Source organism: Triticum aestivum, chromosome 5D (genome assembly GCF_018294505.1).
Source record: "Triticum aestivum cultivar Chinese Spring chromosome 5D, IWGSC CS RefSeq v2.1, whole genome shotgun sequence".
Lineage (NCBI taxonomy): Eukaryota > Viridiplantae > Streptophyta > Magnoliopsida > Poales > Poaceae > Triticum > Triticum aestivum.
The window spans coordinates 216,026,703-216,047,717 of NC_057808.1; positions in this window are offsets into that span (position 1 = coordinate 216,026,703).

Below are 21,015 nucleotides of genomic sequence, written 5' to 3' on the forward strand. Positions count from 1 at the left end.
TCATGGGTTCGAGTGGCGTCATGGGAATCGCGTGTGGCTTTGGTAGAAACTTGATGCTCGCCGCATTTCAGTTGACGCACATGTCATGCACACAAAGGCAGAGGGGCGGTGCGGCCGAGAGGGGTGAGGTGCACGTCGGGGGACGTGGTGCCGTGGGTTAGAGTGGCGTCGTGGGAATCGCGAGTGGCAGTGGATGAAACGTGATGGTCGTTGTAGTTGAACTTCCATGGACAAGTTGTCATGTCTACGGACACATGCATTGCATACCGATCACTGGAAGGAGTAGTAGAGAAAGCTAGGCGGATAAATAGTTCCTTATAGTCAAGCGGATCCACGCTACTACTTGTTCCAAAGACATGCACACCATCGAAATAGTCCATCTATATCAATATACACAGAGAGGGAATATTTTTTTACAAGAGAGGAAATAGTTCATCCATCCATAATGCCCTGCTGCTGGTACTTCTTCTTCTTCTTCTTGTTATCATTTTCTGTGGGAGACGGCTTCGCAACAAGCTCTCTGGACCTTGCAGCTATCTCGAAACTCACACGTGCATCGAGGGCAGCATATTTTATCTGCTCGTACGTCAAGGGACAATTCTCCAGACGACCTTAATGCCAGCGTCTCGTCACCCTTCTGAAGATTTTTTCGGAGCACAAAATTTGCTACGTCAAATAGGGATGGTGTCGGTTTATCACAATCTTCTACACGAATTTTTATTTTGGTTTGTACGTCAGCGATGCTTTTCAAATCAAGGTTGTACGGCTCCAACTTCTGTTTGTCCCCTGCGATGGCTGCCCCACAGAAGTATATGTCCTCCCGAGACTAGAAATCATGAAGCTCACCTGGTCTGGAGGGCGCGTGTATGATGTGGTACACCAAAACATCATCTTCGAGGCACAGCTGAAGGATAGCGGCGCGTTGGATCTTCCCAGTGGCACGCTCCGTGTACTCTGCGTCGAGACCGATGACCTTCATCTCCACCTTTTGGAGGGAGTTGGATACATTGTTGATCCACTTCTGAACAACCCTTGGGTGGTTGGTGACTGTGGCAACTATGCTCAACGAGCCTTTGATGAGGACATGTTGGACGCTAAAAACCTGCATCTCGATCTCTTTCGCCATTTGGAACCGTTGGACCAGAGGGCTATGGTTTGGAGAATTAGGATTAGATGGCTAGTCTAACTGAAGAAGATGATTATTTAAAGGGGCTTCAGAATTACTCCAGGAGGATGTGAAGAGGTTAAAACAATGTGAATGCAATGTGGTTTGGATGCAAATGAAGATGAAGGAGTAGTGAAGAAGCCGAGGAAAATCGGTTCCCGATGGAGAAGTAAATGGGAGAAGTGGCCTGCAGGCAGTTGATTAGACGGCTAGGTAGACTAAACGAAAAGGCTACGCGGGTAGACTAAGGAGTGGGGCATGTCCCTGTAGGTGCCCATCCTTCTAGCGCTACATGTGCCACTGGCTAGTTGAGGTCACTCTTTCGAATCACCATGGCAAGACATTTTATGATTCCTTTTTATTTCTGCACCCCTCCTGACAGGTGGGACCTATGCAAACGGATAAAAAAATGTGTCACAGCTGGTTCGGATGGATATTGGCGTGTGCGTGTGAGGGAGTCCTGGACTAAGGGGTCCTCGGGCGTCCAACCTGTTAGCCATGGGCGGGACTGATGGGCTGTGAAGATACAAAGACCGAAGACTCTACCCGTGTCCGGATGGGACTCTCCTTGGTGTGGAAGGCAAGCTTGGCGACAAAATAGGAAGATTCATTTCTCTTTAACCGACTTTATGTAACCCTAGTTCCCTCCGGTGTCTATATAAACCGGAGGGCTAGGTCTGTAGAAAAGAACAATCATAATCATAGTCATACAGGCTAGACTTCTAGGGTTTTAGCCATTACAATCTCGTGGTAGATCAACTCTTGTAATACTCATATTCATCAAGATCAATCAAGTAGGAAGTAGGGTATTACCTACATAGAGAGGGCCCGAACTTGGGTAAACATCGTGTCCCCTGTCTCCTGTTACCATCGACCTTAGACGCACAGTTCGGGACCCCCTACCTGAGATCCGCCGGTTTTGACACCGACATTGGTGCTTTCATTGAGAGTTCCGTTGTGACGTCGAAAGATAGGATCGATGGCTCGCCTTGTTCTCAAGGACAATGTCACCTCCGGAGGAGCACTGGCCCCAGGCTAAACCCTCCGGCTGGGCGCCTTTACCATGACCGCCGGTTCGGCCGTTAAGCTGACGATGACTTCTCGAGTCATCGAAAATTCCCTCCATGTTGACTCCAAATACTCCAAGCAGATGGATCCGGCGGAGTTGTCATCTTTAAACGAGCTCCTATATCGCATCGCCGCCCTGGGGGTCGCCACAGCCTATGATCGGATTGGGCTTAAACCCGACCAGAGAGAAATTAAAACTCCACTGATCACCCATCAGATAGCGGTAGTAGAGGAGCAAGACGACAACTCTTCCTCTGTACTAAGGACGAACTATGTTCGGATCTCCGAGCTTGAAGAGCCGGACACCTGCCTGCAGAAAGATACGTACTGTCCTCCGAACATAGAATCGGACGACAAGCCTAAAAAATCAGTTGATATCCCGGAGCCTGAACTGTTAAGTTCGGAAGTTCTTCAGACTCCGGATCCCAACTTGGGTCGGGATTTGGATTTAAATCCACCCACCCACCCAGATATAAGCGCTCTTATGGGCATACGACAGCAGTCTCAGGAAACGGTCCATCACTTCTGGGCCAGATTCCTCCTTGTCAAAGACAAGATTAAAGATTGCCACAATGGAGACGCGATCTCAGTGTTCCGCAACAATTGCACGGATGAAGGAATCCTCAACGCCATCAACCGTCGTCACGTATCACACTTTGCAGACTTGGCAACCATAGTACACAAGTACTGCGCAATGGAAAGCGCCTGGAAAACTCAGGCAGCCCGCTAGGAACCACCGGTTTCCACCCAACCCCTCGTTCAGGCGAAAAGGACGCACCCTCGTGGCACGCCTGGCCCAATAGTAAATAAATATAAGCCTGTTACAGGGCACAGAATAGTTCTGGAGGGATGGCTCGATGGGCCATGCAAAATACACACAACACCGGATACCATATAAACCCATAACCTTAGAGCATGTTGGATACTCCGGCAAGTGGCCAAGAGCGGCGAGGATATCCTCGCCAAAAACACCCCAAAGCAACACCCCCCAGAAGACGACGACCTCAGAGTATTGACGGTCTTCGAGACATTCGCTTCAAACAATAAGCACAAAAGGGCACTCCACGGCCTCGCCGAAGTCTGCCAAATCGTAGCAATAAACCCTTGGAATGACAGGCTATAACTTTTAATGCCGGTGACGAATCAAAATTCAGGACAGTCCGGGCACCAGCCGCCTTGGTCCTCAGCCCGATCGTGGACGACTTTTGGCTCACCAAGGTTCTTATGGGCGGCGGCGGCGGACTAAACCTCATTTACGAGGATACACTCAGCAAAATGGAAATAGACAGGAGCCACATCGAGCAAAGTAGCACGACCTTCCGAGGAATTATTCCCAGTCGGGAGGCGCGATGCGCGGGAAAAATCACGCTCGACGTGGTATTCGGCACACCGGAGAACTATCGGTTCGAAGAAATAACATTCCAAGTGGCCCCTTTCAACAGTGGATATCACGCCCTATTGGGGCGAGATGCATTTACACGATTCCAAGCTATACCTCACTACGGGTATATGAAGCTCAAGATGCCCGGGGCCAACGGCATAATCACTCTCGCCAGTGATCTGGACATAACACTCCGCGCCGAAAGTAAAACCGCATCCCTGGCCCTTGAGGCATTATCTGAAGCCCTCGCGGCCGAAGAATTAACCGCATTACGCTCCACGGTGGATAGAGACGACGTAATCCTGGACAAACGACCCAAATCCACCTCCTTCAAACCAGCAGAAGAAATAGTCAAATTCCAAGTCCATCCAACGGACCCCAAGAAAACAGCATCTATCGGGGCACAACTAGACCTAACGGTTGATGTCTACTACACAACCTTCTTCTTGTAGACGTTGTTGGGCCTCCACGTGCAGAGGTTTGTAGGACAGTAGCAAATTTCCCTCAAGTGGATGACCTAAGGTTTATCAATCCGTGGGAGGCGTAGGTTGAAGATGGTCTCTCTCAAGCAACCCTGCAACCAAATAACAAAGAGTCTGTTGTGTCCCCAACACACCCAATACAATGGTAAATTGTATAGGTGCACTAGTTCGGTGAAGAGATGGTGATACAAGTGCAATATGGATGGTAGATATAGGTTTTTTTAATCTAAAAATATAAAAACAGCAAGGTAACTAATGATAAAAGTGAGCACAAACCATATTGCAATGCTAGGAAACAAGGCCTAGGGTTCATACTTTCACTAGTACAAGTTCTCTCAACAATAATAACATAATTGGATCATATAACTATCCCTCAACATGCAACAAAGAGGCACTCCAAAGTCGCTAATAGCGGAGAACAAACGAAGAGATTATTGTAGGGTACGAAACCACCTCAAAGTTATTCTTTCTGATCAATCTATTCAAGAGTCCGTAGTAAAATAACACGAAGCAATTCTTTCCGTTTGATCTATCATAGAGTTCGTACTAGAATAACACCTTAAGACACAAATCAACCAAAACCCTAATGTCACCTAGATACTCCAATGTCACCACAAGTATCCGTGGGTAGATTATACGATATGCATCACACAATCTCAGATTCATCTATTCAACCAACACAAGGAACTTCAAACAGTGCCCCAAAGTTTCTACCGGAGAGTCAAGACGAAAACGTGTGCCAACCCCTATGCATAAGTTCACAATGTTACGGAACCCGCAAGTTGATCACCAAAACATACATCAAGTAGATCACGTGAATATCCCATTGTCACCACAGATAAGCACATGCAAGACATACATCAAGTGTTCTCAAATCCTTAAAGACTCAATCCGATAAGATAACTTCAAAGGGAAAACTCAATCCATTACAAGAGAGTAGAGGGGGAGAAACATCATAAGATCCAACTATAATAGCAAAGCTCGCGATACATCAAGATCGTACCACCTCAAGAACACGAGAGTGAGAGAAATCAAACACATTGCTACTGGTACACACCCTCAGCCCCGAGGGTGAACTACTCCCTCCTCGTCATGGAGAGCATCGGGATGATGAAGATGGCCACCGGTGAGGGATCCCCCTCCGGCAGGGTGCCGGAACAGGGTCCCGATGGGTTTTTGGTGGCTACAGAGGCTTGCGGAACTCCCTATCTATTCTGTTCCCCATAGTTTTTAGGGTATATGGATATATATATATATAGGCGAAAGAAGTCAGTCAGGGGAGCCACGAGGGGCCCACGAGGGTGGGGGCGCGCCCAGGGGTGCAGGCGCGCCTCCCTGCCTCGTGTCCACCTCGAAGCTTCCTCGACTTCAACTCCAAGTCTCCTGGATCACGTTCGTTCCAAAAATCACGCTCCCGAAGGTTTCATTCCATTTGGACTCTGTTTGATATTCCTTTTCTGGGAAACACTGAAACAAGGGAAAAACAGAAACTGTCACTGGGCTCTGGGTTAATAAGTTAGTCCCAAAAATAATATAAAAGTGTTTAATAAAGCCCATAAAATATCCTTGATGGATAATATAATAGCATGAATACTTCATAAATTATAGATACGTTGGAGACGTATCAGCATCCCCAAGCTTAATTCCTGCTCGTCCTCGAGTAGGTAAATGATAAAATAAATAATTTATGATGTGTGAATGCTAGCAGGTGCACAAGTTTGATCAATGATAATTTCAATCACCTTTTCTAGCATCATTATATGTCATAACAGTAGCTCATATCATAAAACTTTGCATGATCAAGTAACAAACTATTCACATGTTAAAGTATAGATCATAAACTTTCTTGAAAACTAACAAACCGTGTTATTAGTCATCAAACAATTACAATTCATCTTATTTTCAGGAAGAGTCTATGTCAGAGCTTTAATTTAGCAAACCCCACATACTCAACTATCAAATAGTCTTTCACAATTGCTAACACTCATGCGATATTTATGGGTCCAAAGTTTTAATCAGACACAGAGAAAGATAGGGGCTTATAGATTCGCCTCCCAACCTTTTACCTCAAGGTAATGTCAACAATAATAGATCATGATGCCTTACATCCAATTGGATATATATATCAGAATCTTTCCAACACAATGTGCTTGCCAAAGGATAAAATGTAAAAAAGGAAAGGTGAAGATCACCATGACTCTTGCATAAGGTAAAAGATAGGCCCTTCGCAGAGGGAAGCAGAGGTTGCCATGCGCTTTTATAGTTGGATGCACAAAATCTTAATGCAAGGGAACGTCACTTTATATTGCCACTCGTGATAGGGACCTTTATTATGCAGTCTGTCGCTTTTATTGCTTCCATATCACAAGATCGTATAAAGCTTATTTTCTCCACACTAAAAGATCATACATATTTATAGAGCAATTTTTATTGCATGCACCGATGACAACTTACTTGAAGGATCTTACTCAATCCATAGGTAGGTATGGTGGACTCTCATGGCAATACTGGTTTAAGGGATGTTTGGAAGCACAAGTAGTATCTCTACTTGGTGCAAAGAATTTGGCTAGCATGAGGGGGGAAGGCAAGCTAAACGTGTTGGGCGATCCATGACAATATACTTTATTTCGGATATAAGAAAACATAACCCATTACGTTGTCTTCCTTGTCCAACATCAACCTTTTAGCATGTAATATTTTAATGAGTGCTCACAATTACAAAAGATGTCCAAGATAGTATATTTATATGTGAAATCTCTCTTCCTTCAATATTCTTTCATGAATTGTTCAAGTGACCAATACAATGTTTGCTAACCTTCAATAAATTTACCACCTCTACTTCTTATATGTGAAGTCATTACTCCCCATGGGATAAGCATATGAAACATATATAATTTCAGATTTATGATATTCAATTCATTCAACCATTTACTCATAGGATATAAGTGAAGCACACGAGTAAATGACAAACTACTCCAAAAAGATATAAGCGAAGATCAATGAGTAGTCAAATAATTATGTAGCTTTGTGAAGACTCTCTCTCATTTAAGAATTTCAGATCTTGGTATTTTATTCAAACAGCAAGCAAAGCTAAAGAAAATAAAATGACGCTCCAAGCAAAACACATATCATGTGGTGAATAAAAATATAGTCCAAGTAAAGTTACCGATGAACGAAGACGAAAGAGGGGATGCCATCCGGGGCATCCTCAAGCTTAGGATCTTGGTTATCCTTGAATATTACCTTGGGGTGCCTTGGGCATCCCCAAGCTTAGGCTCTTGCCACTCCTTATTCCATAGTCCATTGAATCCTTTACCCAAAACTTGAAAACTTCACAACACAAAACTTAACAGAAAACTCGTAAGCTCCGTTAGTAAGAAAATAAATCACCACTTAGGTACTGTTGTGAACTCATTCTAAATTCATATTGGTGTAATATCTACTGTATTCCAACTTCTCTATGGTTCATACCCTCCGATACTACTCATAGATTCATCAAAATAAGCAAACAACACATAGAAAACAGAATCTGTCAAAAACAGAACAGTCTGTAGTATTCTGTATCAAACGCAAACTTCTGGAACTCAGAAAAATCTTGCAAAATAGTAAGACCTATATAATTTGATTATGGATCTACTGAAATTGGAATCAGTATTTTATCACTTTCTGGTGATTTTTAACAATTGTTTTCGTGAGCAGAAAGTTTCTGTCTTTTTCAGCAAGATCAAATAATTATCATCCAAGAAGATCCTATAGGTCTTACTTGGCACAAACACTAACTAAAACATAAAACCACATCTAACCAGAGGCTATATCAAATATTTATTACTAAATAGAACCAAAAAGCAAGAAACAAAAATAAAATTGGGTTGCCTCCCAACAAGTGCTAACGTTTAACGCCCCTAGCTAGGCATGATGATTTCAATGATGCTCACATAAAAGATAAGGATTGAAACATAAAGAGAGCATCATGAAGAATATGACTAGCACATTTAAGTCTAACCCACTTCCTATGCATAGGTATTTTGTGATCAAACAATTTATTGGAGCAAGAATCAACTAGCATAGGAAGCATGACTTCAAAAATTTCAACACATAGAGAGGAAACTTGATATTATTGCAATATGTAGGAGCATATGATCCTCTTTCATAATAATTTTCAGTAGCATCATGAATGAATTCAACCATATAACCAGCACATAAAGCATTCTTTTCATGATCTACTTGCATAGAAATTTTACTACTCTCCACATAAGCAAATTTCTTCTCATGAATAGTAGTGGGAGCAAACTCAACAAAATAACTATCATGTGAAGCATAATCCAATTGAAAATTAAAATCATGATGACAAGTTCCATGGTTATCTTTATTCTTTATAGCATATGTGTCATCACAATAATCATCATAAATAAGAGGCATGCTTTCATCATAATAATTTTGCTCATCAAAACTTGGGGGACTAAACATATCATCTTCATCAAACATAGCATCCCCAAGCTTGTGGCTTTGCATATCATTAGCATCATGGGTATTCAAAGAATTCGTACTAACAACATTGCAATCATGCTCATCATTCACATATTTTATGCCAAGCATTATATGTAATTCTTCTTCTAGTACTTGAGCACAATTTTCGGAATCCTTATTTTCACGAAAGACATTAAAAAGATGAAGAATATGAGGCATTCTCAATTCCATTTTTTGTAGTTTGCTTTTATAAAATAAACTAGTGATAAAACAATAAACTAAAAGATTCGATTGCAAGATCTAAAGATATACCTTCAAGCACTCACCTCCCCGGCAACGGCGCCAAAAAAGAGCTTGATGTCTACTACACAACCTTCTTCTTGTAGACGTTGTTGGGCCTCCAAGTGCAGAGGTTTGTAGGACAGTAGCAAATTTCCCTCAAGTGGATGACCTAAGGTTTATCAATCCGTGGGAGGCGTAGGTTGAAGATGGTCTCTCTCAAGCACCCTGCAACCAAATAACAAAGAGTCTCTTGTGTCCCCAACACACCCAATACAATGGTAAATTGTATAGGTGCACTAGTTCGGTGAAGAGATGGTGATACAAGTGCAATATGGATGGTAGATATAGGTTTTTGTAATCTGAACATATAAAAACAGCAAGGTAACTAATGATAAAAGTGAGCACAAACGGTATTTCAATGCTAGGAAACAAGGCCTAGGGTTCATACTTTCACTAGTGCAAGTTCTCTCAACAATAATAACATAATTGGATCATATAACTATCCCTCAACATGCAACAAAGAGTCACTCCAAAGTCGCTAATAGCGGAGAACAAACGAAGAGATTATTGTAGGGTACGAAACCACCTCAAAGTTATTCTTTTTGATCGATCTATTCAAGAGTTCGTAGTAAAATAACACGAAGCTATTCTTTCCGTTCGATCTATCATAGAGTTTGTACTAGAATAACACCTTAAGACACAAATCAACCAAAACCCTAATGTCGCCTAGATACTCCAATGTAACCTCAAGTATCCGTGGGTATGATTATACGATATGCATCACACAATCTCAGATTCATCTATTCAACCAACACAAGGAACTTCAAAGAGTGCCCCAAAGTTTCTACCGGAGAGTCAAGACGAAAACGTGTGCCAACCCCTATCCATAAGTTCACAATGTTACGGAACCCGCAAGCTGATCACCGAAACATACATCAAGTAGATCACGTGAATATCCCATTGTCACCACAGATAAGCACATGCAAGACATACATCAAGTGTTCTCAAATCCTTAAAGACTCAATCTGATAAGATAACTTCAAAGGGAAAACTCAATCCATTACAAGAGAGTAGAGGGGGAGAAACATCATAAGATCCAACTATAATAGCAAAGCTCGCGATACATCAAGATCGTACCACCTCAAGAACACGAGAGAGAGAGAGATCAAACACATAGCTACTGGTACATACCCTCAGCCCCGAGGGTGAACTACTCCCTCCTCGTCATGGAGAGCCCCGGGATGATGAAGATGGCCACCGGTGAGGGATCCCCCCTCCGGCAGGGTGCCGGAACAGGGTCCCAATTGGTTTTTGGTGGCTACAGAGGCTTGCGGCGGCGGAACTCCCGATTTGTTCTGTTCCCTGAAGTTTTTAGGGTATATGGATATATATAGGCGAAAGAAGTCGGTCAGGGAGCCACGAGGGGCCCACGAGGGTGGGGGGGCGTGCCCAGGGGGGCAGGCGCGCCTCCCTGCCTCGTGGCCACCTCGAAGCTTCCTTGACTTCAACTCCAAGTCTCCTGGATCACGTTCGTTCCAAAAATCACGCTCCCGAAGGTTTCATTCCGTTTGGAATCTGTTTGATATTCCTTTTCTGCGAAACACTGAAACAAGGGAAAAAACAGAAACTGACACTAGGCTCTGGGTTAATAAGTTAGTCCCAAAAATAATATAAAAGTGTTTAATAAAGCCCATAAACATCCAAGATGGATAATATAATAGCATGAATACTTCATAAATTATAGATACGTTGGAGACGTATCAACGGTCGACGCCGCGCTACGAGAGTTCCTGCGCGAGAACTGGGATATATTCGCCTGACACCCTTCTGATATGCCAGGAATCCCAAGCAGGTTGGCCGAACACAGCCTCAATATACTAAAGGGATATAAACCGGTCAAGCAAACACTAGGGCGCTTTTCCGAACCCAAACGCCAAGCTATGGGGGAGGAGCTAGCCAAGCTAATCGGGGCCAGATTCATTAGAGAAATAAAACACCCAGACTGGCTAGCAAACCAGGTGATGGTGCCAAAGAAGGACAAATCCTGGCGCTTGTGCGTCGATTTCAAAGACCTCAATAAGGCCTGCCCTAAGGATCCCTTCCCCCTCCCCCGCATCGATCAGATCATTGATGCTACCGCAGGACATGACTCACTGTGCTTCCTCGACGCATATTCCGGATACCAACAAATCAAAATGAAGGAGTCCGATCAAGCCGCAACGGCATTCATTACCCCATATGGGCCATTCTGCTTGAACACCATGCCCTTCGGGCTCAAAAACGCCGGGGCAACCTACCAACGCATGATTCAAACTTGCCTGGAGAAAGAGATCGGCAAGATAGTTGAAGCATACGTGGACGACGTCGTCATCAAAACTAGGCACGTCGAGTCACTAATAGACGATTTACGTCTCACATTCGACAACCTCCGTGCATACGACATCAAGCTCAATCTGGAAAAGTGTGTTTTTGGCGTCCCCGCTGGAAAACTGTTGGGCTTCATCGTTTCCAATAGAGGAATTGAAGCAAATCTAGCCAAAATCCGGGCTTTGTCACAATTGGCTATGCCAACGGACCTTAAACAGGTCCAAAAACTCGCCGGATGCATGGCAGCTTTAAGCCACTTTATCTCCAGATTGGGAGAAAAGGCATTGCCACTCTATCGCCTTCTCCGGTGCACCGATCACTTCGGGTGGATGGATGCGGCAACGGCCAGACTGGAAGAAATAAAAGCCCTTCTAGCGAGCAACCCAATCCTGGCCGCACCGAACGTCGGCGAACCCATGTTATTATACATATCGGCAACACACCAGGTGGTGAGCGCCGTGCTCGTCGTTGAGCAAGAGCAGGACGGACACAAATTCCCACTCCAGAAGCCGGTATACTACGTATCCACTGTCCTCACACCATGCAAATCCCGGTACCCTCATTATCAAAAAATAGCATACGCGGTCTTCATGGCATCCCGGAAGCTACGACACTACTTCCAGGAGTGTTCGATCACGGTGTCTTCTGAAGTACTACTCAATGACATAATAAACAACCGCGATGCTACGGGCCGGATTGCCAAATGGGCCATCGAGCTCCTTCCATTCGACATAACATACAAACCGCGTCGAGCCATTAAATCCCAAGTACTGGCGGACTTCGTCGCCGAATGGACAGAGGCCGAACTCCCTAAAGAGTACGGCACATATTCCAACTGGGTTATGTATTTTGATGGTTCCAAAATGCTGGCAGGGTTAGGAGCGGGCATCGTTTTAACGTCCCCCACCGGAGACGTAGTTCAGTACGTACTCCAAATATTATACACAGACTCCAATAACGCAGCCGAATACGAGGCCTTATTGCATGGTCTTCGGATGGCTGTCTCCATGGGCATACAACGCCTAGAAGTGCGCGGGGACTCAAACCTCGCAATATCTCAAATAAATGGAGATTTCGACGCCAAAGATCCAAAGATGGCAGCTTACCGTAATGCCGTTCTCAAAATGTCAGATCGATTCGAGGGGCTCGAGTTCCATCATGTGGCTCGAGAAAGCAATCAAGCGGCGGATGTCCTTGCTTGCATCGGCGCCAAGCGCGACCCCGTCCCACCTAATACCTTTCTGGAAAGGCTTTTTAAGCCTTCCGTGGTGTGGCAAGGGGAGAGCGGCAACACCAGTGCGGATCCGGCCACATCCCCGGATTCCGAACACACTGACACAATCGGGGGCTCAGCCACCGAAATAATACCATCAGTCCATCTCACCATGGCAGTCATTGCCCCATGGACCGAACCCTTCTTGGCCTACCTCAATAGGCGAGAACTCCCTAAGGATCAGAATGAGGCTCGCGGCATCGTCCGGCGTTCAAAAGCCTACAAGGTTCACGACGGAGAACTCTACAAGAAAAGCGCTACCGGAGTACTTCAAAGATGTATCTCCGAGGAAGAAGGGCGGCAGCTTTTGTCTGAAATTCATGCCGGTCTCAGTGGTTACCACGCCACGGCTCGGGCCCTCGTAAGCAAGGCCTTCCGTACAGGTTTCTATTGGCCAATGGCCCGAGCAGATGCACAGGACCTTGTCCAACGTTGCGCCGGATGTCAGCTTTTCGCCAACCAAAGCCATATGCCACCCACTGCCCTACAAACGATCCCCATCACTTGGCCTTTCGTGGTCTGGGGGCTCGATATGGTCGGACCCCTTAAAGGAGGAAGCCATAAGAAAAAGTATCTGCTGGTCATGGTGGATAAATTCACTAAGTGGATAGAGGCCAAACCAGTTAAAACGGCCGAGGCCGGGCTAGTGATAGAATTCATATCCGGCGTTGTGCACCGTTTTGGTGTTCCACATAGCATAATCACTGATAGCGGCTCCAATTTCACAGCCGACGAGGTGAAAACCTGGTGTGCTAATCTGGGCATTAAGCTCGACTACGGCTCTGTCTATCACCCGCAAACAAACGGTCAAGTCGAATGGGCCAATGGTCTTATTATGAGCGGCATTAAACCCAGACTAGTGCGATCTTTGAGAGAATCAGACAAGCACTGGTTGAGGAGCTCGACTCCGTACTCTGGGGGCTGCGGACCACGCCCAACCGCACTACTGGATATACACATTTCTTCATGGTGTACGGTGCAGAGGCTGTGTTGCCCTGCGATATTATTCATGACTCACCTCGTGTGCATGTACGAAGAGAGAGAGGCCGAGCTTGATCGGCAGGACAGCCTAGATGCCCTGGAGGAGGAGCGCGATTTGCAAAAGCCCGTTCCACATTTTATCAACAACAGGCCCGCAGATATCAAAGCAGAGAAGTATGGGCCAAGACTTATAATGTTGGCGAACTCGTTCTACGCTTGCCGGAGAAGAAAAAGGACAAACTCAAGCCCAAATAGGAGGGTCCCTTCATCATTGATGAAGTTCTCACTGGAGGAGCGTATCGCCTGCGGGATGCATCAGACAATCGCCTAGAGCCGAACCCCTGGAACGCGGCCAGACTTCGAAGATTCTATGCCTAGCGCCGAACTATTTGTTCGTCTCCTTCTCCCCGTTGTTTCCATTATTTTTTTCCTCTCTTTTCATTTTTCCTTTTTTTCTTCTCTAGCCTTAAAGCTTTCGCGCGGCTAAACCGTGCACCTGTGATGTACACATCCTCGAACATGTACGTCCACTATACCCGGGGGCTTCCCGGACAGAAGCTTATTATTATTATTTTCCGAGCATCAAGCTCATCACATATGTGTTTTTCCATATGTACCTTTTCTTCGCCATTATATGCATCGATATGACTTAAGTTTTGGCCAAGCTAGGTTGCCTGGCTCCTGTGCTTATGCCCTACGTTCCCATTAGTTCGGTTAGGGCATAAAGGGAGCACCTCTGCAATCGTTACTGCTGGGTCATCCGGATGTGTACCTCAGACTGGGTGAAGCCAAAAGCTAGCGTTCTTAAGGGAATATTCGGTCGGTGGATTAAAGATGTTTTTGCATTCACCCCATTGTGAACCCCCAGATATTAGGTATACTGCGATTTTTTCAATCACAGTTCGGACATGCACATTAACGCATGCACACCCAGGGAAAGGAACCCTTAATGGAACTATTCTCTCTGGAAGATGTTTCTTACAATCATAATGTAATATAACATAACTAGCCGGATACAACTTGTCTGTTCAAGCAACTATAACCCCTACGCCTGGTTTCCATGCATACCCCGGTCTATTTTACCGCTCAGGTATTCGGAAACACTCCGCACCTTCGGGTCCAGAGGTCGAAGCGAAAAGGTCTGCCATGACAATCGTTTTACAATTCAGCTAGAGTTACATATGTCAAGGAAAGTACATAGTCACTTGGACTAAAAAAATCCTGCTCTATATCGTCTAGCAGGCTGTCTAACTTACAATCCTGCTGGGAAACTTGGCGGCTACTTCTACTTGGCCATATACCAAATTAACAGGAACCTCTTTTCCGTCTGACCCTAGAGGTCTGACCCGGGCCATATGATTCGGCTCAAGCTTGGTATACCGAGTTTTCACCATGGCCCAGGCCTCTCGTGCACCTTCTCGGCAGGACGATATTTTCCATAATCGGAAACGCCGCCGCGCTCCCTTGAATAGTTGTACAAGCTCCTCCATACTTCCTGGAGGGGAGGCGGATGGCCATAAGGCCTTGGCAACACTTCGCATCGCCTGCCGAGCTTGCTCGTGAATTTGCGACAGCTCTTGCAGCAAATCACCCGACGATCCGGACATCTCCTGTTCGGGATGGCCCGTTAGCATACCTACAAACATAACTTTATTAGTTCCTTTCATCTCTGAATTACTCGAAGGTAAGTCTGACCACATACTGAATATGCCGCATCGCAGCCTTTTATTTTCCTTCACGGAGTCAGCCAGCCCGGCCCGCACATCTTTCAGTTCTTCGCCCAGTTGGGTGTTGGAATCCTGGAGCTTGTTTTTCTCCTCCCTGACTCGGGTCAGCACACGTTCGCCCGCGGTGAGTAGTCTTTTGGATTCTTTCTCTCCCGCTTGAGCGGCTTTCAATTGCTCCTCCAGTTGATCTGACGATCCTATCATGAGATAAGCAACAGTATTAGCATAGCTGGCATATAATTATCATTCCTCGATGGAGGGGAATATTACTAGGTGACGCCTTCTTGGATTTCTCCAGTTTGGCGGTAACAGCAGTTAGCTGTGTCCGACACCTTTCTATCTCTTGAGACAACAGGTTGTTCTTCTCCGTAAGCACCTGGTTATACAATGATCCTTAAATCAGTTGTATCAACTGCTTCAAGTCTCGGGGGCTACTGGTATATAATTATCATATTGGGACAATGTAAACTTACCTGCACATCTTTTAAATGTTGATTTGTGGCTCTGTTAAGCCCATCTCGAGCAGCTCGGATGTATGCATCAGCCGAGCTGAAGGCATTGAATGCCTCTTTTGTAAAGCTGGGGTCTCGTAAAACGGCCCTCCGGCGCCGATGATTCATGGCCCTCTCCACTTCCGAGTTTGTGACACATACATCATCCGAATCCTCTGCCGAAGGAAAATCCGGCCCAGCTCCCGTATCAACCCCTGCCTTTGCGGCAGGATCTGGATCCCGGCTGTTGGGAGTATGACCGGGCGGACCCCCGGACATAGTCCGACGAACTCTTTTCCTGATACAGGACGAACAAAAAGTCACAGTTGGATGCGACTGCCAAGGGGCATATTTACAAATCCATACCTCTTCGATGAAGGCTCGGTCGTGCCTTCGTTTGCCTTCCTCTTCGAAGGCTTGCCCGGCGTGGGGGCCACTCTCTTTGGAGTAGCCTCTGGGGTAGCATGGCGCGCCGAACGCCTCCCCTTTGGAGCACGAGATAGTGCGGTGGGTGAGGCAGAACGAGGAAACACTTTCGGAGGAGACATCTCCTGATTACTTACGTGCGAAGCAGGGAGAAGACCGGGATAGTCGGCGGTGATGGCCACTTCCGTGCCGTCATAGCTCGCCTGGTAAAACACCGCATCCTCGAGCACCACGAATATATACGGATCCTCTTCGAATCTGGGGTCAAGGTCCCGGTTATGGTTCTCTGGCTGCGGGGCGGGGCTGTGAAACCCCTTTGAGATCTTTCGGCATTGCTGTTATAAATGGACGGATTAATATTCATTGAAAGTGGCTCAGGGAGTGGAGTGAGTAGAGCAGAGGGGTTGGGACTTACCCAGCTAGGTGGATTGTACATGGAAAATCCATCCCCGCGCTTGATACGAAGAAATTCCTCTTCCTCCCCTTTGAACAGTTCGGCCAATATTTTGGCCAGAGTGGCGGGGGTGTCCGGACCCTTCCAGCCGCAGTGGGAGGCGTCATCCTCCCCATTGTAGTGCCACATGGGAAGCCCTCTGTATTGGAGTGGCTGAACCCCCCCCCCCCGTACTATGGAAGTCGCCATTACCTCGACTATTGATAATCCGGACTGGGCGAGCGTCTTTATCTTGCTCATGAGTTGACGAACTTCTGCACTATCTTCCTCCTCGAGGCTCCGAGGGCGCCAGCTATGGCGTTTCCTCAAAGGAGCGCTTGTGAACTTGGGAAGACCCCTCCGAACTGGGTCAGGAATTGCGACGTCCTCGATATAGAACCATTCGGAAGGCCACTCTTCGGATGCCTTCTTTGGTGTGCCGGACAGGTATCCGGTCTCGGCGATGCGCCATATTTCGTCTCCGCCCACTTCAAATATTGATCCCTCGTGGTTACGCGGGACAAGGCAGAATAGCTTTCTCCACAATTCAAAATGGGCCTCATAACCCAGGAATAGCTCGCAAAGAGAGACATAACCCGCGATATGCACGATGGAGGCGGGAGTGAAGTTGTGCAGTTGGAGGCCATAATACTCCAGAAGCCCTCGGAGGAACGGATGAATTGGAAATCCGACACCTCTTAGCAAGTAGGGAACGAAGCACACTCGTTCCCCTCCAGATGGATTAGGGAAATTCTCCGCCCGGGCCCCGCCATTAAAGGAGGTCAATCCTGCCCGAACAGGGACCAGATTCGCAGGGGGAAGAAATCCCTGTGTTTGTAGCTTCACCAGCTGACCGTGGGATACAGAACATCTCTCCCAATCGCCTTTTTCTGGGCCGCAGAGACGGGAGGAGGAGCTGGGAGCGCTAGCCATGTTGGAGTGCTCTTTTCTAGCAAGCTCTGAGGATTTCTTCCGTGTGGTCTGAATGGATCTGAGATCCAACCTCTTTAAATAGACGCTCTTTCTTACATGACCGGGGTGTTATGTGCAAAAATACCCTAACCTCTCGCATTCGCTCGACACGTGGAAGCTGAAGTTGTTGATACACAGAAGCCGAGGGGTACGACATTAAACGGAAGGTCGAATACACCTCTTTGAAGTCATCGGAGGAGGAACCCGCCTTGCAATGCCGAAGACAATCTGCGCGCCGGACACCTCGTCATTGAAGTCTGGTTCAAGGGCTACTGAGGGAGTCCTGGATTAAGGGATCCTCGGGCGTCCGGCCCGTTGGCCATGGGCCGGACTGATGGGCTGTGAAGATACAAAGACCGAAGACTCTACCTGTGTCCGGATGGGACTCTCCTTGGCGTGGAAGGCAAGCTTGGCGACAAAATAGGAAGATTCCTTTCTCTGTAACCGACTTTATGTAACCGTAGTTCCCTCCGGTGTCTATATAAACCGAAGGGCTAGGTCTGTAGAAAAGAACAATCATAATCGCAGTCATACAGGCTAGACTTCTAGGGTTTTAGCCATTACGATCTCGTGGTAGATCAACTCTTGTAATATTCATATTCATCAAGATCAATCAAGTAGGAAGTAGGGTATTACCTCCATAGAGAGGGCCCGAACCTGGGTAAACATTGTGTCCCCTGTCTCCTGTTACCATCGACCTCAGACGCACAGTTCGGGACCCCCTACCCGAGATCCGTCGGTTTTGACACCGACAGCATGGGAGACACAACATTCTCTAGTTAAGGAATATGCAGTTATCCTCAAAAAAGAAAAGTCCTTCTTCGCGCTTTCGCATGCACGAGAATTTGGTTCTACTCGCAATATGGATGATACCTGGAGGATGAAGTGAACCCAGAGGCATGCTAGCACGACAGTACTACTCATGTTCCTACTACTCCTACTACTAGTAGTAGTAGTACAATTGCGGTACACTTGATGGTCAAAATACTATTATTCATCCGGTCCTCACAGTGAAGTGACAAGACCCTGCGCCCGAGGTGACACCAGTCCAGGCGGCGTGTCCGGGTTACCAAAGTTAGACTCACCTTGTGCACTGTGCAGTCACTGTCACCGCCGCTGTATAGCATGCCTCGCCTCATCTCCCTCTCCCCTAGCACCACTCCATCTCCATCTCCGTCTCGCCGGAGATCCTGAGGTCACTCTTCATCATCTCACTGTGCCCCCGCGTACCCTCGCCTCGCTCGCCTCCCCCAGTACCACTATTCCCTCGCTAGCCGCTCTAGCATCGAGAGCCTTCTCCCCCATAAATCAAGCCCCCCAAAACCCCACGTTCCAAACTCCACCATGGCCGAACGCGAACCGCGCAGCATCCATATGAGCCGCGATTGGAGCAATCTCCCCAGTGACGTCCTCGACCTCTGTTGTTCGTGTATGGATATGTTGAGCGCCCTGCGGTTGGCCGCATGCTCGAGGGGCATGCACACGGCCATCGTTGAAGCGAGGCCTAAGCTTTTCAAGACACCCTGCTTGTTGCTATCTGGTCTTGCGAGATTTGCTCACCATGATACGGAGGCGTACATGATGCCCCTCGACTTCAATCCGACCTCCATTAGCCGAAACTTCTTTGCAGGTATGTAGTGGGTCGCCGTACATCATTTCCCTCGACTTTGATCCGATCACCATCGCCCGAAACTTCTTGCAGGTATGTACTGGGTCGGCATGAACTCCCACTGGATGGCTGCCGTCAGAGAAGACGGGGAAAAGTTGGTGCTCGTGAACTTACATACCTCCCATGAGATTATCCTTCCTCCGTTGGATGATATAGAGTTTTACCGTCGCGGTCCAAGTCATCTAGATTACGTCGTCAGTTGGACGCACCTTGTTTTGCAGAAGATTGTAATCTGCCAAGTGCCCACACGACATGCGGATTACGCACACTTCAAGCTAATTGCCTTGTTCGACAAGGGACTCACCTATCTTTCCGCTGGTGCCTTCTTTAGCTGGAGACAGCTCAGCTCGCAGTGGATCGTCGTCAAAGCTGATACACACTTTTGTGATGCTATTGAACACAATGGCATCATCTACGCAATCGAAAAAGTAGATGGCACCACGTATTGTTGGGATGGCGCGAGTAAGTTGTTTCCGTCTGATGTTAATGATGACGCCATGACACTGTTTGAACTTTTTATGATGATTGATATATCCCTGTTTGAGCAGAATTTGAGTAGAACTATGGCAATGTATTAGAGATGCCGTAAATCAGCTATATTTGGAATGAGTTAATTCATGCGATTGTGACCATGTCCTTACAGCCAATTTGTTCCCCTAAATAATCAAACGGTTAGGAAGATATTGATATTCTCCTTATTTTATAGTAATCTATATACTACTAAATATGAGTGTGTATCAATGGCCATGTCAGTTTCATCATTTTCATGATGTAGAAACATGCATCACACTATTGGTTTCATCTAACCATACATTAGGGAAGTAAATGTGCATATGGAGAACTCTATATTCGGAAGTAGTGAAATCATGTAATGCTTACCATGTGTACATACCTATGTTCGCCCTTCAGCGATCAATGGCTAGAATAATATGCTCACAAAATTTTTGCCCACAGAACATGAGTATATAACAATGCATGGTACGTTAGTTTCCTTGAAGAATTTGTTTGTGAGGACAGAACATGATTACATAACATGCATGACATGGTAGTTTCCTGTGAAGAATCGATTGTGAGATAACATGAGTATAACCATGCATGGCACTTCTATATTTTCGAACCCAGTATACATTTCCCTGTATTTTCCTCCCAGTTCCAACAGGGACATATCAATGTTGTTTCTTGCATTATCCTACTCATACTCTGAACAATGCTGATCTTACATTAACAATGCTTGTCTTTTTTGATATGATGCAGTGTCCCTACAGTTACCGCCCTTTGTAATCACACCACCTTTGCCAAAAACAGGGAAGCACAATTGGTTCCTTGCTCGATCAGACAACGGCAAAAGACTGATGATCATTCGGACACATGAGCCGAAAAAGTTATATTGCAAAAACCCCACTGTATGCAAGCACCGTGAAATACGTGAGTATCCGGACAGTGGTTGTTACGTCTATGAGCAGGATACCAGCTTGTTGGGGCCTTCGGGATTTTTGAGTTGGAGGCGGGTAAACAGCCTTGGTTCACACTCTCCGTTTCTCGGACTCAATTATCCGATTAACTAGGGCATCACCGTTGGCAAGGACCTTGATGGCAGAGAGGCTCTGTTTGCTATGGAAAACTGTGTCTACAAGGCGAGCCCTAGGAGTTCGGGAGCAAACTCCCCTGATTGTCAACGATACAACCTGCAGCCAAAAGAAGGTGAGAATGACAAAGGCATCTGGATTAACTTTGATCCTTGGATGTGTCGAGTCCGACAGGCAGTGATGTGGTTCAAGCCTTCAGGTTGATAGGTAATTGGGTTGTTGCATCGAAAGGGTGGAGTACTGGT